Raw genomic sequence first — 7,092 nt, 5'->3', positions numbered from 1 at the left:
AATTGGAGATAAGGTTCTAAAGTACAACTCCTTAACTCTTTGTTTTGAGAGATAGGATACTAAGTATAACTCCTAAATCTTTTTCTTATAACTATAGGAAGATCCAAATTGGAGATGCTAAATGTAGAATCAAGCTCAATATTAGTTATAGAGATTTGATTATAAATAGGAGATTTAGGGTCAGTGGGGTACTTACTAGTATCAGTGGAGTACAGACAATCTTTTTGGCTAGGTAGAGTGTGTTGAGTGGCTTGTTTCCAGCGAAAATAAGTCAATACCTCTCATTTGTCAAGTCTATTCAACTCCTGATGATTTGCATTTGTGATCCCTTTATCCAGCTGACTTGATTTCTCACATGCATCCCCTACTCCTTTCTCCTTGCTTGGCTTCTTATAACTAGTAGCTTCTTCACCCGTTTCCAACAATTCCATATCCAACGTATCCTTATCTTCCTTCTCCTTAGTTACATCATTACTACTTGCAGTCTTCATAATCTCCAAAGTTTCAATCCACTACACGGGATGATATAGAGATCTTACTGACATCTCTTCCTGTTTCCAATCTCTTGGACTCTCCCCTTGAAGAGGTGATAGGGCATATTGAAAATAACTCTTATCTTCCTAAGGGTAACATCCATACTTACATAGAATTTTTGGGTAGGTGGGTGGTAGTATTTGTATCATTTTTGAGTAGCAGAATATCCAATAAAAATGAATTTGAGGGCTCTAGGATCTATCTTACTTGTTGTAGGAGTGTGATTCCTTACATAGCTAGTACAATCAAAAACTTTGGAAGGGATAGTATTGGCTGATACTCCCAATAACAATTCCAAGGGAGTTTTAAAATCAAGGGTCATAAGCTGTTAATGAGATAGGTAACTATGAGGACAACGTCTCTCCAATAAGTCTTTGGAACAAGCATAGTGAATATGAGAGACCTATCCACTACCAAGAGTTTGATGATTATCAACACAACTAGTTTGATGTGTGATACCCTATTCCCTTAGATATTCCTTGAAAGTTTTTATCCCTATACTCTAGCCCATTATCACTTCTCAGAACCCGGATTTTTGCATCAAACTAAATGGTGACCATTTTGTTGAATGTTTGAAAATAGCTATTAGCCTCACTTTTACTTGTCATAAGATAAACCCAAGTGGTTTGACTAAAGCAATCAATAAATGTTATAAAACATCTACAACTAGTAATAGGCTTAGTCCTACTAGGTCCCTAAATATCTAAATGAACAATCATAAAAGGTTTAGAACTTTTATTATTAGTAACAAGGTAAACATGTCTTGGGTGTTTAACAAACTCACAAACCTCACAAGACACATTTCTCATACTACATTGTTTTGTTAAACCTAGAACAAGTTTCCTTAACACTGAAAAAGAAGAATGATCTAGTCTTTAATGCCATTGCATTAGTTGTTCATTTGAGTTTAAGCAGAGTTGGCCCAATAGAGTTGGGGGCCTTAGGCGAAAAAATTTGTTGAGGCCTTTCAGTATTAATTTTTTTTTATAAATAAATAAATAATATATTTTTTTAAATAAATATTTTATCATTTTATTAAATAAGAAAAAAGTTAAAATTCAATCAATTACAAAATATAATAATCTCTTAATGATAATAAATTTTCAACTAAAATATAATGTCTCAGAGATAAGAAAAAAACAAAAGCCAAACAACTTAGAACAATAAACAAAAAGAAACAAAACTAATTTTTCTTGAAAGTCTAAAAAGATCAGTGCGAGTAAAAAACTATACATTCATGATTCTTTTATAAAGATAAACAAAACATAATATTAAACTGATAGTATTAAAGGATAAAATTCACCAATAGCAACTTTTCATTCTACAAATATGTATTGGACTATGTTTATCTTTATATAAAATCAATTTTTCTTGCCTTTTGAGATGCAAAATTGTTGATTAAATCTCCATAATCAAGTTTATCTAATAAATCATATTCAATAGATAATATAGTTAATCCATTCAATCTTTCCTGTGACATAATTGACCTCAAATATGATTTTATCAATTTTAATTTTGAAAAACTTCTTTCTGCAGAAGCTACTGAAATTGGAATTGTCAATAATATTCTATAAGCAATATATGCATTCGGAAATGAATTGACTCTTTTGATGTAATAAAGAATTTCCATTGGACTATTTTTTTTCTCTTGAAAAGTTTATCTTAACATTCTTAATTCTAAAAATAAATCTAAACCATCTATATCAGAAAGTTCATCAAATTTAAGAACGTTTTCAAGATTCAAACAATGCTCTTTTAAAATATGTTCATCCATTGATTTTAATTTCTTAAAATTGCATAGAAATCCAATTTTTTTTTCATATATTCTAAATTGCTCAAACCTATTTCGAAGTGAAGAAATGACTTGATCAATTATGTATATAAAATAATCAACTCTAAAAGATTCTTCAGCAGATTGTGTTTTATCATTATCGACATTTTCATCAAATTATTTTTTCCTACGAATCACACGTTTTTCACAAAATATGAGTTCTATTTCCATTTCATTTGCAAGTTTTTTGGTAGAAACCATAGTAGATTCAAATCCGTTTTCCCTATAAGTTTCAAAAAAAGAAAGAAAACCTTTTAATTGATCTATAGCAACATCAATATGCATATCTTCACTTTGAAAGCTCTTACTAACTGAATTAACCGCACACAAAATATCATACCAAATAATCATGTCTAACAAAAATTCAAAATTCTCTAATTCATACATTGCAAGACATTTAGCTTCACTCTTTATTTTAGGATCATCACTACTTTCTGCTAATTCAAACAAATCATCTCGTATTTTTGGAGTTTGAAACTAATTGCCTTACACTTTCAATTCTACTTTCCTAGCGAGTTTGTGATAATGATTTGATAGTTAAATTAGATATGTTATCCTTTAATATTTTCCATCTTTTGGGTGAAGAAGAGAATAATGAATATATGTGTTGTAAAACTCCGAAAATGAAACAAGTCTAACACAAGAGGTGGCAACATCAGAAATTACTAAATTAAAACTATGACAACCACGAGGTGTATATAATGCTCTAGAATTTATCTTCAATAGTCTTTTCTGTACACCTTGATGCTTTCTTTTCATATTAGACCCATTATCATATCCTTGCCCTCTTATATCATTGATATTGAGATTCAAATTTTCAATTTCTCTTATAAGTTCATTAAAGAGGCCTTTTTCAGAAGTGTCATCTACTTTTAAAAATCCTACAAAGTATTCTTCAATTATTATTGGACTAGTTGAAATATCCACATTTGTTCTTGATGACTTAAATTTGGAGTACAATCAAGTAAAATGGAAAAATATTTTGCCTCTTTAATTTTCTTCAAAATCATACTCTTGACTTCATGTGTAACATATGTATCAATTCATTTTAGATTTTATGTCCCAAGTAATGATTATGAATTTCACCATTTTGAATACGTCGGACATGTTCTTGTAATACTAGATCAAATTCAGCTATCATCTCAATAAGACTTAAAAAATTTCCATTATTCACATGATAGATCTTTTCATTAGTTCCAGGAAATGCCAAATTATTTTTAGTTAGAGCTTTTACCACAACAATTATTCTTTTTAAAATATTTCTCCAATGTTCTTTTTCTTTACTAATTCTTACTTGCATATCCCTGTCAATTTCTCTACTTTTAAAAAATCTCAATTATAAATCAAACCAAGCATTCATGTTAAATAAGTGATCCTTGTTTCATGACCTTTCAACCTTGTACTAAGATTTCTCCAATCTTTAGTTCCTTCATTGCCAAATTGGCTCCCACTATATTTTGTACCAAACAGTTTGCAACAAAAACAATAAACTTTGTCAAAATCCTTTGAATATACCAACCATCTTCTATCATAAGTTTCCCCATTTGATAGTCTCCTAGTATAATAAAAAGTGGAGAAATGCCTAGAAGTTTCATCGTTCGAAAAATCTATATCACTTTCTCTAATTGGACATTTTTCAACTAACAAGTCTCTTAACTTATATCAATATTTTTCCATCTTCCCAGATCATAAATATTAATAAAAACATTACTCGGGTTATTGTCAATATCCTTAGTTTCCACGTTAATTTCCTCTTCTTCTGTATTTTCCTAACATTTTCCACCATCCATATTATTATCACATTTTTCATCGTTATAATTCTCTATGGTTTGTTTTACCATTATCTCATTATCTCCCATTTATTTAAAGTTGTGTGTTCAATTGTTTCATTATTTTGACTATTTAGATATCTCTTATTACTTGTGATAAATTTTTCAAGAGCGCCTTTTTGAGATTGAATCAAACTATCTATTCTTCTTTTTTTCTTAAGTTTCTCATACCTCGATATATATTTTCTATTGGACATATTAATTTAACAATAAAAATTAAGCAATTGAGTAAAAAGAAAGGTATCACCTGGAAAGTCTTATAAGCTCCAAGTATATAACAATCCCGAATATTTCCAAAATCCAAATTAGATTCTTCAGTGATTTTCCTCAATGATGATCAAATCAATTGAATCCTAACATGAACCAAAATAAATTTCTGAGTGTTAATTGAATGAAATCAATTGAATCATAACATTCAATTTTTATAGAAGAATATAAATACAAATTGGAATTCAAAAAAAAAAATTGAGAATAGACAAAAGAGGGTTGATGACACTAATACACTCTTCTAAAATTCTTAGATTTAAACCATAATAGTATAATAGTCATTTTTTAACAAATATCAAATCCTAGATATAAACCACAATAGATAAAGTCTTTGTAAAATTAAACTTAAATAATAGATTATTTGAATGGAATTTATTTAAAAATTGAGTCTAATTCCAACATACCCATTATTTAAATTTCATAAACATACTCTTCAATAAAAAAAATGGACACAAATTGATGAATCCAACACCAAGTATGATTAGGATGTAAAAGTGAGATTAACTGTGACGCCCCGACCCCACTACCGGGTGCCACCATAACTCACATTACAACCCTAGCATGCTACAAAGGACGATTATACCTTACCAATATAAAGCATTAAAATAATATGGGTGCCCTGGGTGGGGTCCAGGCTTCGCCGCCTTTGACCGATCAAGATCTCGGGAGTAAAATGTGTAGGCAGCGAAAACTCATCCGAGTCCTGTACTTGATTAAGCTCTTGGCGTATAAATCCAATTTCAAATAAACAAAAACCAACATGCACAATAAATTATCCCAACCACCAAACATATTTAAGCATATCTCAGATTCCAACTGTAACCGACCGGTACAAGTTCCCTACACCTACTGGGTTTACTCATAGCGAGAACCTTAACTTGATTCCTGTTTACTTCTGGTTAAACCATAATCGTGACTCATGGTTAACACACAGTAAATATATTACATGATTAACATAGGAGTTAACCCACACCCTCACTATCAATGGTCACTGCCAACTGGCGGCTCATCTATCAGCACTGCCTTTCCTTTCTCGGATCCCGAGCCACCTGTTGGGTTAGTGGGAAAAATATAGGGGTGAGTCCCAGGGACTCAGTAAAGGTAATATGAGTTGCAGTAAATTAAAATGCATGACAATTATAGAATAATGTGAAGTGTATCATGCATGCATGCAAGCCTGTCCACCTCACCCTAATCTGGATTTTGGTGGCTCCACTGATTTCATTTAGGACCTCATCTCGAGACTCACATGGCTCAAATATACAGTCACATGCCTAGTCACTTCTCCCATAGTCTAATACAAGCCATTCCAAAATAAATTTACACACAAATTATATTAAACCTTACCGCACGTTAACCACCTGCTTCGCGTCGATTTCACGTCCCAATTTCCTATACGATTATAAGATAAAAATAATTTAATTAAATGCATAGTTAATTTTAATTATCGCCATTACATTGCTAATTAATATAGCTAAACATGTGATTAATTTATAAGTAGCACTATTAAATAAATTTAAAATATTTTTATACCTCACGTATATGCACGGGCAGAGTTTCGGCGTGTTAAATTTTACAGCGTCTAATAGTAGTGAAAACACTATTATTTATAGGCGTTCGACAGAAGTTCGGATGAAAGAAATGCAAGGACTGGGGTTAAAAAGGAGGCTCCCCATAGGCTGCCACGTGGTAGCAGTGGAGAGAGGAAGGTGGCATATGGCCACGCCACGCCACGCAGCTTGGGGCGCACGGTTGGTGTGCATGGTCGCGTGGCTGGGAAGGACAAGGCTGCGGGCGCCCGCGTGCATGGGCGCCGCCTGACGCCTCAAAACGGCGTCATTTAGCGCCCTAGCTGGTTGGAAAAAATTCCAACCAGCTCTCCCTTCCCGCGCATTTATTGATCCTGGCATGGAACACAATACGGATGAAAGACGAATTGACCTCCGTCTTTAGCCTATATCGCTTCTAACCTTTCTCTTTCCTTCCTTTCTAGCCTACCTCTAAAGTTCTCTGCTGTCACCTAGGCCCGAGACATGCCTCTTGTCGTGCTTTCCCTCCTGCCCCCTACTTAAGAATCCAAAGGTGAGTTCTCTCCTAACTGGCTTGCTACCCGAGAAGCCCCTCTACTCTGACCTCTTTGCACTCAACTGCTTTGGCATAGGGTCCGGGGGGTTATAGGGCAACTAAGGGCGGTCCTGGGGCCTTCCAATTTTTTAGAGAAGCGGAATTTTTGCGATATTTTGAAATGTTTCAAAGCGGCGAAACCTCGAGATACCTTTCACTTGTCTTCTGCGAGTCTGATACCTTACTTCTGCAACTACTCGACTTTTACAAGTCCTTATCTCGACAAAATCCCCTTAAAGTCTCCTCTATCTCAGAGTTTATTCTAAAATAGAAGGAATCCACCAATAGCCCTATAATGGATTGAGTTATATAGTGCCACCCAGGTTTGGAACCCACTTTTTAGAAGTTCATATGCACGCATGCAAGTGTCATCACCTCATTGGTCGAGGTCCAAGGGAAGGGGTCCATAGAATAAAAATTGTCTTTTTTATATTTTCTTTATTATTAGATTCTTAGTTGTTCTTAGAAGAGAGAAAGAGTAGAAAAAAAAAAGTAAGCTCTTTAGAA

The sequence above is a fragment of the Diospyros lotus genome, chromosome 9, assembly GCF_014633365.1.
Source record: "Diospyros lotus cultivar Yz01 chromosome 9, ASM1463336v1, whole genome shotgun sequence".
NCBI lineage: Eukaryota > Viridiplantae > Streptophyta > Magnoliopsida > Ericales > Ebenaceae > Diospyros > Diospyros lotus.
This window is presented reverse-complemented; position numbering follows the sequence as displayed.